The sequence below is a fragment of the Taudactylus pleione genome, unplaced genomic scaffold, assembly GCF_031769625.1.
Source record: "Taudactylus pleione unplaced genomic scaffold, aTauple2 ptg000934l, whole genome shotgun sequence".
Lineage (NCBI taxonomy): Eukaryota > Metazoa > Chordata > Amphibia > Anura > Myobatrachidae > Taudactylus > Taudactylus pleione.
Genome location: NW_028285335.1, coordinates 3,933,693 through 3,949,123, shown reverse-complemented (window position 1 = coordinate 3,949,123; position 15,431 = coordinate 3,933,693). Strand labels below are relative to the sequence as shown.

Sequence of the window (15,431 nt, the reverse complement as noted above, 5' to 3'; positions counted from 1 at the left end):
CACACCTTTGATGTCAAGCAACGATGGAACCATCAATGGTTAACTCAGCAATGGCCACCCCTGTGGTCGCTTCCCTGTTGATTTAAACGTGGAAAGAAAAAGGTATAAATACTCTGTCATAAAAAGCAGTGCTGCGATTGTAATGTTCAAAAAGCAAACAACTTCAGTGTATATAAAACGATGATCTTCCTAAATAAAGTAAAGCTGTACTCCTCAGAAAAAAAACACTGGATGATAAAACCAAAGTGTCTATATATAGGATGATGGTGCTGGCAATAAACCAAAGAAAGTCTAAAAATGCTGTTATTCCATAAAAAAAAATCTTTAATTTAGGGGTGAGCGGGTTCGGATTTCTGAAATCCGAACCCCCCCGAGCCCCCCCGATCCGAGTCTGATCCGAGTCAGGCTCGACTTTTCCCGCCTGACTCGGATCTGAAATCGAGGCAAAACGTCATCATCCCGCCTTCCGAGTCTCGCGGGTTTTGGATCCTATATAAGGTACCCGCGTCGGCGCCATTTTCTCACTCGGCTGTGGACAGTGAAGAGGGAGGGTGGGAGTTAGGGCTGTGTAGTGTAGTGTAGTGTAGTGCTGCTGTTGTCCACTACTTCAAAGTCCATAGGGGCTGGCTGTGTTGTGCTGTGCTGCTGTTGTTAATAGGGGCTGTGTCCACTACTTCAAAGTCCATAGGGGCTGGCTGGACTGTGTTGTGCAGTCAGTTCTCCATAGGGGCTGTGTCCACTCCAAAGTCCTGTGCAGTGTCCCAGTCCTAAAGGAGTGCTGTAGTGTTGTCCAGGGGGTGCTCTGTCCATCAGGGGTGCTCCCCCCAAGTGCTAAAAAAATAATATATTTTCTGTGTTTGTGAATTGTGTGCGCAGTAGCCGCACGTGCATCAACAAAGTAGTGCCAAGCGTGCGCCTGTGTCATAAGTAAAGGGCCGGCTGGCTTGACCGTTAAAGGGTGCTGTAACCCCCGAAAGTACACTCCAGTCCAAACCAAAAAAAAATTATTTTCTGTGTTTGTGAATTGTGTGCGCAGTAGCCGCACGTGCATCAACAAAGTAGTGCCAAGCGTGCGCCTGTGTCATAAGTAAAGGGCCGGCTGGCTTGACCGTTAAGGGTGCTGTAACCCCCGAAAGTACACTCCAGTCCAAACCAAAAAAAAAATTATTTTCTGTGTTTGTGAATTGTGTGCGCAGTAGCCGCACGTGCATCAACAAAGTAGTGCCAAGCGTGCGCCTGTGTCATAAGTAAAGGGCCGGCTGGCTTGACCGTTAAGGGTGCTGTAACCCCCGAAAGTACACTCCAGTCCAAACCAAAAAAAAAATTATTTTCTGTGTTTGTGAATTGTGTGCGCAGTAGCCGCACGTGCATCAACAAAGTAGTGCCAAGCGTGCGCCTGTGTCATAAGTAAAGGGCCGGCTGGCTTGACCGTTAAGGGTGCTGTAACCCCCGAAAGTACACTCCAGGCCAAACCCCAAAAAAAAATATTTTCTGTGTTTGTGAATTGTGTGCGCAGTAGCCGCACGTGCATCAACAAAGTAGTGCCAAGCGTGCTCCTGTGTCATAAGTAAAGGGCCGGCTGGCTTGACCGTTAAAGGGTGCTGTAACCCCCAAAGTACACTCCAGTCCAAACCAAAAAAAAAATTATTTTCTGTGTTTGTGAATTGTGTGCGCAGTAGCCGCACGTGCATCAACAAAGTAGTGCCAAACGTGCGCCTGTGTCATAAGTAAAGGGCCGGCTGGCTTGACCGTTAAGGGTGCTGTAACCCCCGAAAGTACACTCCAGTCCAAACCAAAAAAAAAATTATTTTCTGTGTTTGTGAATTGTGTGCGCAGTAGCCGCACGTGCATCAACAAAGTAGTGCCAAGCGTGCGCCTGTGTCATAAGTAAAGGGCCGGCTGGCTTGACCGTTAAGGGTGCTGTAACCCCCGAAAGTACACTCCAGTCCAAACCAAAAAAAAAATTATTTTCTGTGTTTGTGAATTGTGTGCGCAGTAGCCGCACGTGCATCAACAAAGTAGTGCCAAGCGTGCGCCTGTGTCATAAGTAAAGGGCCGGCTGGCTTGACCGTTAAAGGGTTCTGTAACCCCCAAAGTACACTCCAAAACAAAAAAATATATATTTTCTGTGTTTGTGACTTGTGTGCACTGTGGCTGCACGTGCATCAACAAAGGAGCAGCGCCAAGCGTGCGCCTGTGTCCCATAAGTAAAGAGCCGGCTGGCTCATTTCTTAAAGGGTGGTGTAACCCACAAAGTGCACTACTCTCCAGCAAAAATAAAAAAATATTTTCTGTGTTTGTGTGCGCTTTAGCCGCACGTATATATCAATATAACATAAATGGAGGACCAAACTTTCTCCGATAAAAATAAAATAGGGAAAGATCAAGAACCACTTCCTCCTAGTGCTGTTGCTGCTGCTGGGAGTTGTTCATCATCCCAGAGAGGAAGTAGGAACATCACTACTTTTACTAAACAATTGACCCTCCAACAGTCCCTAGCGATGAGGATGAAGTACGACAGCAGTCAAAACGTATAACTGAGGCCTTGACTGCTATGTTGGTGTTAGACGTGCGTCCGGTATCCGCCATTAGTGCAGTGGGATTTAGACAATTGATGGAGGTAGTGTGTCCTCGGTTCCAAATCCCGTCTAGATTCCACCAGCATCCTCAAAGCAGCAGCGACAAGCGTGCGTCTGTCTGTTAAAGGGTGGTGACACCCTCAAAGTGTGCTACACAAACAATTAAAATATTGTTCTTTTTTTTTCTGTCTTTGTGAAATGTGTGGGCTGTAGCCACACCTGCATCCTTAAAGCAGCAGCGACAAGCGTGCGTCTGTCTGTTAAAGGGTGGTGACACCCTCAAAGTGTGCTACACAAACAATTAAAATATTGTTCTTTTTTTTTCGGTCTTTGTGAAATGTGTGGGCTGTAGCCGCACCTGCATCCTTAAAGCAGCAGCGACAAGCGTGCGTCTGTCTGTTAAAGGGTGGTGTAACTCTCAAAGTGCTCCAAAAAATAAAATAAAAATTTTAATGTGTTTGTGACTTGTGTGCGATGTAGCCGCACTTACATCCTCAAAGCAGCAGCGACAAGCGTGCGTCTGTCTGTTAAAGGGTGGTGACACCCTCAAAGTGTGCTACACAAACAATAAAAATATTCTTCTTTTTTCTGTCTTTGTGAATTGTGTGGGCTGTAGCCGCACCTGCATCCTTAAAGCAGCAGCGACAAGCGTGCGTCTATCTGTTAAAGGGTGGTGACACCCTCAAAGTGTGCTACACAAACAATAAAAATATTCTTCTTTTTTCTGTCTTTGTGAATTGTGTGGGCTGTAGCCGCACTTGCATCCTCAAAGCAGCAGCGACAAGCGTGCGTCTGTCTGTTAAAGGGTGGTGACACCCTCAAAGTGTGCTACACAAACAATTAAAATATTGTTCTTTTTTTTTCGGTCTTTGTGAAATGTGTGGGCTGTAGCCACACCTGCATCCTTAAAGCAGCAGCGACAAGCGTGCGTCTGTCTGTTAAAGGGTGGTGTAACTCTCAAAGTGCTCCAAAAAATAAAAAACTATTTTTTTAATGTGTTTGTGACTTGTGTGCGATGTAGCCGCACTTGCATCCTCAAAGCAGCAGCGACAAGCGTGCGTCTGTCTGTTAAAGCGTGGTGACACCCTCAAAGTGTGCTACACAAACAATAAAAATATTCTTCTTCTTTTTTCTGTCTTTGTGAATTGTGTGGGCTGTAGCCGCACCTGCATCCTTAAAGCAGCAGCGACAAGCGTGCGTCTGTCTGTTAAAGGGTGGTGACACCCTCAAAGTGTGCTACACAAACAATAAAAATATTCTTCTTCTTTTTTCTGTCTTTGTGAATTGTGTGGGCTGTAGCCGCACTTGCATCCTCAAAGCAGCAGCGACAAGCGTGCGTCTGTCTGTTAAAGGGTGGTGACACCCTCAAAGTGTGCTACACAAACAATTAAAATATTGTTCTTTTTTTTTCGGTCTTTGTGAAATGTGTGGGCTGTAGCCGCACCTGCATCCTTAAAGCAGCAGCGACAAGCGTGCGTCTGTCTGTTAAAGGGTGGTGTAACTCTCAAAGTGCTCCAAAAAATAAAAAACTATTTTTTTAATGTGTGTGTGACTTGTGTGCGATGTAGCCGCACTTGCATCCTCAAAGCAGCAGCGACAAGCGTGCGTCTGTCTGTTAAAGGGTGGTGACACCCTCAAAGTGTGCTACACAAACAATAAAAATATTCTTCTTTTTTCTGTCTTTGTGAATTGTGTGGACTGTAGCCACACCTGCATCCTTAAAGCAGCAGCGACAAGCGTGCGTCTGTCTGTTAAAGGGTGGTGACACCCTCAAAGTGTGCTACACAAACAATTAAAATATTGTTCTTTTTTTTTCGGTCTTTGTGAAATGTGTGGGCTGTAGCCGCACCTGCATCCTTAAAGCAGCAGCGACAAGCGTGCGTCTGTCTGTTAAAGGGTGGTGACACCCTCAAAGTGTGCTACACAAACAATAAAAATTTTCTTCTTTTTTCTGTCTTTGTGAATTGTGTGGGCTGTAGCCGCACTTGCATCCTCAAAGCAGCAGCGACAAGCGTGCGTCTGTCTGTTAAAGGGTGGTGTAACCCTCAAAGTGCGCTCCACAAACAATAAAAATATTCTTTTTTTTTTTCTGTCTTTGTGAATTGTGTGGGCTGTAGCCGCACTTGCATCCACAAAGCAGCAGCGACAAGCGTGCGTCTGTCTGTTAAAGGATTACATCGGTGACAGCATCCAAGTAGGCATGTCAGACAGTCCGTACCTGTACTGGCAGGAAAAAGAAGCAATTTGGAGGTCCCTGTACAAACTGGCTCTATTTTACCTCAGTTGCCCCCCCTCCAGTGTGTACTCCGAAAGAGTGTTTAGTGCAGCCGGGAACCTTGTCAGCGAAAGGCGTAGGAGGTTGCTTCCACAAAATGTGGAGAAGATGATGTTCATAAAATGAATTATCAACTCTTCCAGGGAGACCAGCCTCCAGAACGTACAGAGGGACCTGTGGTTCCAGCAGGGACGAATTAATACTCTGTGAGGATGAGGATGTACACACTGAAGAGGGTGAGGAATCGGTGGATGAGGAGGATGAGGATGACATCTTGCCTCCGTAGAGCCAGTTTGTGCAGGGACAGATTAATTGCCAGCTTGTTTTGTGGGGGCCCAAACGAACCAATCATTTCAGCCACAGTTGTGTGGCAGACCCTGGCGCTGAAATGATTGGTTTGTTAAAGTGTGCATGTCCTGTTTATACAACATAAGGGTGGGTGGGAGGGCCCAAGGACAATTCCATCTTGCACCTCTTTTTTTTCTTTGCATTATGTACAGTTTGGGGCCTAGTTTTTCAAACTGCCATCCTGTCTGCCACTGCAGTTTCACGCCTAGATGGGTCACGTGTTTGTGCCGCCCACTCGTGTCGCTTAGCATAGTCATCCAGCTACCTCGGTGCAACCTTTTGGACATAAAAACACTATTGTGAGGTGTGAGGTGTTCAGAATAGACTGGAAATGAGTGGAAATTAAGGTTATTGAGGTTAATAATAGCATAGGAGCAGAAAAACCTACAAATTCTGTGATTTTAGCTGTTTTTATGCTTTTTTTCAAAAAAATACAGATCCAAAACACAAAACCCAGAACCCAAAACACGGAAGGGTGGTTTTGGCAAAACCAATCCAGATCCAAAACACGAAGAAAGATCCAGATCCAAAACCAAAACACAAAACACGAAAAGTGGCCGGTGCACACCCCTACTTTAATTAAAACAAAACTTCAAGAAAAAACACAATCTCCTTTAAAAATACGATCTCCTCAGAAAAAGAACTTCTATACCGTCCCACGATGTAAAGTCTGTACATACAAAGAAAGATTGGCTTACCGGACCTGCAGGGACCCAACATTCATGGCACAGTGTGCTTCGTCTAAACAGGTAAGTGTTTATTCCAGGGGAAATCCTATAGCACCTGGAAATGACCAGGATGGTATTTCTCCTGGGAGGTGGATGTAGTGTAGGACTCGGCTCCCACCTGAGACCTGCCCACTTCTTCAAGCACTCACTCTTATGGTGCATACACACGGTCATATTTTTCTTCAGATCTGAACGATAACGATTTAAAAAATCGTTCAATCGTTCATATCTGAAGGAAAATCTGACGTATCTGACATGTCTAAACGATAAACGATGCGCGTTCCTGATGGTCAGATAACAATATCTGACATCTGATGTGTTTGCAGCCAGATTTGGATGATTCCATTCATTTTAATGCAGTCAGAAATCGTTCTTAGTTCAAATTGTTCAAATCATTCAAATCGTTGGTCAAATCGTTCAGATCGTTCAATCGTTCATCTTCGTAGTTCAAATTGTTCAAATCGTTGGTAAAATTGTTCATCAAATCGTTCAGATCATTCAAATCGTTCATCTGACATATCTGACAAATCTGACCGTGTGTATGCACCTTTACGTGCTCGTGACTCTCACCCACGGCTAGTGCTCACGGCTCTCACCTGCGGCTATTGCTCTGGGTTTGTATACCTGACTATTTCCCTGCACTTTTTTGTCTTTGGAATCCCCCAGACTCATAAAGAAGCAAAGACAACTGTACCCCATTACACCTCATTCCCAAAGACAGCCCAGGATTTCCTGTACGAATACTTAAGACCCAAAAGAATTCCCAAGTAAATGGAGCCTTTTTACCGTTGCACCTCAATTAAAATGATCCCAAATAAGGGTTTGTTATACCTAGTGGGAGATTCAGAGTTGTACGCGTAGCAATAACGGTTGACACGGCCGATACTGCTAAATTTTGGTAATGCAACAGTAGACGTCTGGTGCAAATAAACGCCTCCTGCATGCTTGTATTATCCAATACTGCTTTCCGAGGACGTAGCTATCGGATCACTTGCGAGACCGTCGGCCATCTGAGTAACCCTCAGGCCGTCTCAGAAGCGTAGCTGAGGCCAGAAAAGATGCAGACACTGGACTCGGCACTCCTGGAAAATGGGGGCGGACCCCCTGTTTACCGAAATGTTGCCTAATGACACACCCTCTCCACCCCCAAATAGCGGCGGTAACCTGTCAATCAGGTTGCGGCTTTGGTTGCACTGCATGTGATCACTCAGGATCTGCACATGCGCAGGCCTCATGCCATAGGACTTGCACGCAAACCATCGGGTTTGTGCACAAGTCTGAATTAGGCCCTTAGTAAATAATCTCAGGTTCACTAGGTACCTAGTGAATATATGACCTCATTCAGAGCCGCTCGCAAAATGCGAGCGTTCGCTCTGAATGAGGGCGGCCGCTTCTCTGTAAAGAGCCGGCCTCCTGGCCGTAGGCTAAACTGTGGGTGACCACCCACAGCTTTAGCGAGCGGCCAGGTTGATGGTCGCGATGGTCAAGACCATCGTGACCATCGGGGCTTGCGACGAGACCCTTGTGGTAGGGTCTCATCTGCCGCAAGCCCCAGTGAGCTTTCGGCTCCTTCGGGAACGCCTCCGTTTGGCCAGCCACCCCGCCTACAAAACGGTGCAAGCTGTCGATCACCATCGACAGCCGCCCCTTTTGTAGTGAGCCCCGGAGCGAAAGAGCGTGCGCAGGGCCTCAACATCGACCCGCTTGCGAGCGGGTCTGAATGAGACCCATAGTTTTAAACCCCAACCTTAAATATCGCTTCAACATCCCCAACCTCATATAAATAAATATCTCTTTTAAAGGCCCCTAAACAACGCAGCTAAGGCTGTTATACCGGTCCTGTGGAAACCAGCTTCCCCTCCCTCCATTAAAGATTGGTTCAGGAGGATTGATTATTATATAGATATGGAAGATATCATATCCTTTTCTAGAGGCAAACCTACCGATTTTACAGCCACTTGGTTCCCATGGTTAGAGGGCCTGATTCAGACCCGCTCGCGAGCGCTGAGCGCTCGCAAGTGGGTCGATGTTGGCCCAGTGCGCATGCGCATGACGGAGCCAGCTCCGGGTCTCGTACCAAAGGGGGCGTGCTGTCGATGGTGAGTGGGCGGGCCGGGGGCGTGGCTGCCCAGACGGAGGCATTCCCATGGTGATGTCAGTGGGAGTGCCTTCGGCTCTGATAGAGCCGAAAGCACTCCAGGGCTTGCGGCAACGAGACCCTACCACAAGGGTCTCGTCTCAAGCCCGATGGTCGCGATGGTCTTCACCATCGCGACCATCTTCCTGGCCGCTCGCTATAGCTGTGGGTGGTCACCCACAGCTATACGAGCGGCCTGGAGGCCGCTCTAAAAATTAAGAAGGACGGCCCTGATTCAGAGCGAGCGCTCTATCAGGGCGTCCGGCTCTGAATCAGGCCCTGAGTTCATTGGATATGAGTCTCATGGGGTTCCCCATTTCTCCAGATATTCCCCCACCTTAACTCCTCTCTCTAACAACCAAAACACATTAATGGATACTGCCGCCTACCTCCTTTTATGACAACTTAGAAATGTTTCTTCCTACCTTTATCTAACCCCTAACCCACTCCCTTCCTACCTTCCCTTCCGATCCCTTTCCCTTTTTATCTTTTTTTTTTTTTTTTCCTCTTTTTTTTTAATGATATCTGTTTAAGGTTTTATGATCCAAAATTGATGCTATTTGTTTTTATTTTGTTATATCTGTATTTTCTGGAATTCTATACACAGCTTTTCTTATTTCTGTTTTATCTGTATGTATTCCCTCTTGAATATGTACAGTATGTATTCCTTTCAATTAAATGAAAAGTTTGAATAAAAAAAAATATTTTTAAACCCTCCTATCAGAACAGCTGTGTGTTTGACACTTTTTTGGCTTATATGTAAACCTTTCAGGGTACAGACACACACAGTTTGGCCTTCCTCCACCATTCACACCCGTTCCCCCTGTTTTCTGGGAGTGGCAAGGCCAGGATCTGCGTCCATGTACGCAGAATTCCTGGCCTCGCAGGCTGTCAGGACCTGGATAGGCTGCGGTAGGCTTCAGCTACCACAGCCTGACCAAAGGGGCAACTACAGATGGTCGCGATAGTTGCCATGGTGATCCCAGGCTGAGACCTAGGTTGCAGCGCTGGGATCGCAGATGCAGCAACCTCTGCTGAATTTGCATTTTTGCAGGACAAAATTGCGAAACCACTTGTGTGCGGCTCTGCAATTCCATCCTTTGCTGAATGAGGCCCACAGATGCTTCATCGCTCACATTGGAGGCCATACTTATACAGAGAATCTGCACCTAGTATGGGGCTGGCGCAAGTTTTGATGGTGCTGGTGATGCTGGTGTCTCAAGACCAAGCACGATGACAGCGTCCAGAGACACATGAAGTGGGTGCCTCAGCCCTTGCACATTCATATACACGGACGTACAACAGAGAAGGGCTTGTAGTGGTATTAGCATAAAGACAGACATAGGAAACCCCACTGCGTCCGACTCGGAATCGAGCCAGGTACTTGAATGCAATAGACGAAAGACTCAGGGCCTGATTCAGAGCCGCTCGCGAAAGGCGAGCGCTCGCTCTTAATCATGGCGGCCGCTTTTTTTTTTTAAACCGGCCTCCTGGCATCGCGCATAGCTGTGGGTGACCACCCACAGCTTTTGCGAGCGGCCAGGTGATGGTCGCGACCATCGGGCTTGCGACGAGACCCTTGTGGTAGGGTCTCGTTCCCGCAAGCCCCAGTGAGCTTTCGGCTCTAATAGAGCCGGAAGCTCACCACTGACATCAATCGTGATGTCAGTGGGGCCGCCCCCATACGGCTGGCGTTCCTTCGGGAACGCCTCCGTTTAGCCAGCCATCCCCCCTGCCCGCCTCCAAAACGGGGTGAGCTGTCGATCAACATCGACAGCCGCCCCTTTTGGATGCGAGCGCAGGAGCGAGTGATATCTCGCTCGCTCCAGGGCTTGCGCACGTGCAGTGTGCACTGCCCATCCATCGACCCGCTTGCGAGCACATCTGAATCAGGCCCTCAGTTGCCTAATGCTGGGTACACACTGCAAAGATATAACTGCAGATGATGGTCGTTCATATACACTGAACCGCCATCATCTGCTTCTGGCCTCGGGCGGCTCTCACTGGCCAGGGTCCGCCCCCTCCTCGCGGCCCAGCTGCACCTACCGACCGCCCATACACAGTGGCCGACAGCCAGATATATCTGGAGATATATCTGCGATCGGCTGTGCAGCACAGCAGATACGATATGTCTGTGAATGACGTCGTTCATAGACATATCGCTGGTACACACTGGCCGACGGGCACCAGATATATTGGCTGATCAATTGATCGACCATAATATCAGTGTGTAGCCAGCTTTAGAATCTATTCATGAGTAAACAGTCTGCAATTGGTGTGTTTGCAGCTTATAAAGGGCGGGAGGGGTTGATAAATGTGCCTGATAACAATTCAATTGATCTCGGGCCAGAACACACAATTTTTTGCCCTAAAATGTAAAAAAAACCCTTTATTGTCCAAGTGAAACCAAGATGCCGCCAACATCATTAGTCAGCGTTGCAGCGGATTGCTTGAATCTGTAATAATGACAACAGAGAGCTCATGTTGAGAGAGTACACGACTCATGTGTACGTTTGCCCTATTTACCAATCATTACTGTCAGTGACTTTTTGCTGGTGACAGTTCAGTATTTGGCACTAGACTTATGATGTATTCTTTCCACACTGTAACTCAAGCACGATACCAAGAGCCTCATTCTAAGTCACACGCAATCCAATCGCAATGCCAATTAAGTTAAGCGATTATTTGCAACTACGCAATCGCAAAACGTTTTATTTGCATGATCATCCCCGATATGTACTAACTAACTTTCAGGGACATGTGTTACATGTATAGTTACAGCCCCGACATATTGGAGGAGTTTTTCACGTCTGAAAGACTTCCCCAGAGAAAGTGACACTGTGACGGGGGCAGCGGGAGAGGGATCATAAGATCCCTCTCCTGCAAGAATACCTCCGTAGGTATGAAGCGGTTTATAATATCTGAGGATGGCGTAAACCAATGGGATATTAACGAGATGCCGGTGCCTAAACCTAACCTTCCCTTCCCGGTGCCTAAACCTAACCTCCCCCTCCCCGCATCTTAAACCTAACCCTACACCTTTTAGGGGCCTATTCATCATCACTTAAATTAACATTCACATACTTTTGTAAAAAATGAGTGTCAGGGCTATTCATCAAGTTCCAAAAAAGCATTTTTTTCAGAACTTGATGGTGGGAGGGGGGAGGTGGGGGTGTTCGGATTGTACACCCATGGGGGGGAGTGAAGTCCGCAGCCTGTCTGCAAGCTGCGCATGCGCAACTTGAAGACAGGCAGTGAAAAGTTTCTCAATTACGAAAAACTGCTTCGTAGAAACGGAATGGGATTGAAATGATGGCGGTTCAAATCCCGACAGTGTTTGGCCGAAGGGAGGAAATCCCGACAGCAGCAGGTAAGTAACTTAACCCTCCCCTCTCCCCCATGACCCTGACCCTCCCCTCTCCCCCCCTAACCCTAACCCTCCCTTATGGGTGCCTAGCCCTAACCTCCCCCCAGGGGTGCCTAAACCTAACCCCCCCTCCCCGCACCCTAAACCTAACCCTCCCAGGGGGTGCCTAATACTAACCTCCCCCCCGGTGGCGCCTAACCCTAACCCCCCTCTTCCCCTAGCCTAACCCTTACCCTCCCCGGGGGGTGCCTAACCCTAAGTCCCCCCCGGGGTGACCTAAAACTAACCCTACCCCCCAGCGGCTAAGAGGACAGGCGCCCCGGACTTACCTCGTTTGGGCCCGCGTCATCCTGGATTCCGGCGTCAGGATTATGATAGGCGTCAGTATCCCGACGCCTATCATATATTTCTAGCCGGCATTCTGCCGTTGGGATTGTGACTGGTGGCCTTGCGACCGCCGGTCACATAACTACATACCATAGAAACAGCAGTTTATCGGAAGTGATAGTTTAGGGCATGATGAATGAGGTATGATAAATGCCTTCTAAACTGTTCACTTCAAACCATAATTATCACATGTGATTAATTATGTTTTGATGAATAGGCCCCTCAGTGCCTAACCCTAACATTAACTCTCCCCCTAATCCCACTACTTACCTTCGGGATTTAGGCGGCCGGGATTCTGATGCCGACATTCTGACTGCCGGAATTCCCGCAGTCGGTATATTGGGCCTGATTCACTATGTTTCGATATTCTGCTTATATGCACGCATCGCAGTTGCTAATATTAGTGGTGTTATATAAATGTTTGTATTCACATTGCAATCACATCCTAATATACTAGGGGAACATAGCGAAGCCATCGGTAACATCGGAACCATATGCACACTTGCACAAGCTCTGACCTTACTCAGATATTGCTACCAGCCAGCATCAGTGCTTTGGCTGCTATAGCCACGCAGTGGATAATTTATGCAAGCCCCCGCAATGGCGTTGAAATCAGGGGCGCCGAGAGGGGGGGGGAGCGGGTACAGATTACCCGGGCCCGGGCATCCTGAGGGGCCCGGCGGGGGCCCGGGTCCGACGCTGCCCCTCTCCTCCCTCACAGCAGCCCAGCACACAGCGTGTGCTGAGCTGCAGTTGGAGACTGCTGTGGCTGCTGAGTAGCAGCCACAGCAGTCTCCTATGCCTGTGTGATCGCTCCCCCCCTGGCTTTGCGCCGGGCTGAGGGGGCTCAGAGCGACCCCTCCCCGGCACGCAGCGCCGCTTCGTGGCACTGCAAATTTTATTTTTATTTTCGGCAAGGGGGCGTGGCCACGCCTCCCGAGATTAGGCCACGCCCCCTATTACCGGTGCCCGCCTTGGCTCTTGGCGGCCCTGGTTGAAATGCAATGACACGCCTGCGTTCACCTGACTACCCCCCGTCACCACCCACAAACGGCACTTCCTGTCAATCACTGTGCTCTGGGTCTGCGTAGCCTCAGCAATCGCAGTTCTCATCGCAATTGCTAGTTTGCGCATGCGCACTGTGAGGCATACACATGCGCAGAGCGTAAACATCGACCGATTGCGTGTGTATTAGCATCTGCATTCCTTGCTGAATAAGGCCCATTGACCACATCCCAAACCAATGGGGCCAAACAGATATATGGAGCTTAGATGGTAGTCCCCATTCATAATGGTGATTGTGATCTGCAGCGATAGCCTTGTAGAGGAGATTTTTGTGAAATCACCTGCATTAGGCTGTTGTTACATACCTCATACCTGTGATGCATCTCTGCATAATTTTATTAAATAAATGGCTAGATAAATAAGGCCCGAAATAAAGTTATGAGCTAAAACTAAAAGATTGGGGGGGTCTATTCATCATCACTTAATTTTCAGAAAAGCAGGTGAAAATGCACATTCATCAAGAAGGTAAAGCAGGAGATATCACAGATATACACCCCATACACTAGTATCACAGATATCTCCTACTTACCTTCCTCTTGCAGAATGGCCCGCTGTCCCCATACACTAGTATCACAGATATCTCCTACTTACCTTCCTCTGGTGGAATGGCCCGCTGTCCCCATACACTAGTATCACAGATATCTCCTACTTACCTTCCTCTCCCGGAATGGCCCGCTGTCCCCATACACTAGTATCACAGATATCTCCTACTTACCTTCCTCTGGTGGAATGGCCCACTGTCCCCATACACTAGTATCACAGATATCTCCTACTTACCTTCCTCTCCCGGAATGGCCCACTGTCCCCATACACTAGTATCACAGATATCTCCTACTTACCTTCCTCTTGCAGAATGGCCCGCTGTCCCCATACACTAGTATCACAGATATCTCCTACTTACCTTCCTCTGGTGGAATGGCCCGCTGTCCCCATACACTAGTATCACAGATATCTCCTACTTACCTTCCTCTCCCGGAATGGCCCGCTGTCCCCATACACTAGTATCACAGATATCTCCTACTTACCTTCCTCTGGTGGAATGGCCCACTGTCCCCATACACTAGTATCACAGATATCTCCTACTTACCTTCCTCTCCCGGAATGGCCCACTGTCCCCATACACTAGTATCACAGATATCTCCTACTTACCTTCCTCTTGCGTAATGGCCTGCTGTCCCCAAACACTAGTATCACAGATATCTCCTACTTACCTTCCTCTTGCGGAATGGCCCGCTGTCACCATACACTAGTATCACAGATATCTCCTACTTACCTTCCTCTCCTGGAATGGCCCACTGTCCCCATACACTAGTATCACAGATATCTCCTACTTACCTTCCTCTCCTGGAATGGCCCGCTGTCCCCATACACTAGTATCACAGATATCTCCTGCTTACCTTCCTCTCCTGGAATGGCCCACTGTCCCCATACACTACTATGACAGATATCTCCTACTTACCTTCCTCTCCCGGAATGGCCCACTGTCCCCATACACTAGTATGGGGACAGAATTAATCAAGCTCCGAAAATATAATATTTTCGGAGTTTGACTGCGGGAGCATTCGCCATCTTTAGATGGCGAATGTTTCGGCATCGCAACCCGCTCTTTCCCTATGGGAAGGAGGTCTGGGTGGCGATGAGGGATCCTTTTGGATCCCTCCGCCCCTGTCCGTCTCCTTCCACCAGACGTCGGGACGCTTATGCATAGGTCATGCGTGCGTAGTCCTGTTGGAGCAGTGAAAAGATTCACTGCTCTGAGAAGGAGCAGAGAAGCGGCTAGCAGAGACAGCTGATATCGCATCAACTGTCACCTCACCGCAGCAATGATGAATTGCTCCGGTAGCCATGGCGAGTCAGTATGTTAATTATCGGGGTCCGTTCAGACCCTGATAATTAACATCATGAATAGGCCCCAGGGTGCTGTAATTTTTGGGGTCAGGCATATTTGGGAGCCAATTTAGCAATCAGATGCATAAGGGAACAATCTCAAAGAAAAGAGGGACAGTAGAGTAAGCCATGTGACATTAATAGGATTAGAGAACACATTGAATATACATTGTCCTGTGTTTAGTTTCTTGCTACAGTACAGTATATTGCTTTTAGGAGACAAAAGAGGCACAGAATGGATACCGTTACTTGTAACTAGATGTAAGCTAGAGTTCTGTACTGTTGCAATGCACACATGTCCTAAAATACAGCAAAATATACAGAACTGGGCATGTTTGCGCCTTCAAAAGACTCACAATTTGGAAGTCTTGAAGATGAGTCCAAGCTCCACGACAACAGGAACACAGGACCGGTGACTGCACCGTCTCAGTATCCCTTATAGTTTTGTTTCCAAAGCCACAGAGCACAAGATCAGGGCAAGGCTGGCATGAGGTCCCCATTCAGTTCACAGAAGGGCAGCGAGAAGTAATTTCCTCAGCAGCAGAGGAGGAATGCGGTGAGGATAGAGAGGAGGGATCAATTTCAAATCATGTTTGGTACTATGGAAAGTCCATTGGTGGGAGCACTTTGGGGGGAAGGGGTTGTCATTACATTGGGA

The 15,431-nt window shown here is 48.0% G+C and overlaps 1 protein-coding gene across 1 annotated transcript in view; it reads right to left on the bottom strand.

Moving 5' to 3' along the window:
* The window catches only part of LOC148473344 (SRSF protein kinase 3-like), a 50,104-nt gene extending 34,936 nt beyond the window's left edge, over positions 1-15,168 (bottom strand). The window contains exon 1 of the mRNA XM_088459757.1: positions 15,130-15,168. The gene's annotated coding sequence lies outside the window, so the exon portion shown is untranslated. The remainder of the gene's footprint in view (positions 1-15,129) is intronic.
* Between the last annotated feature and the right edge of the window lie 263 nt (positions 15,169-15,431).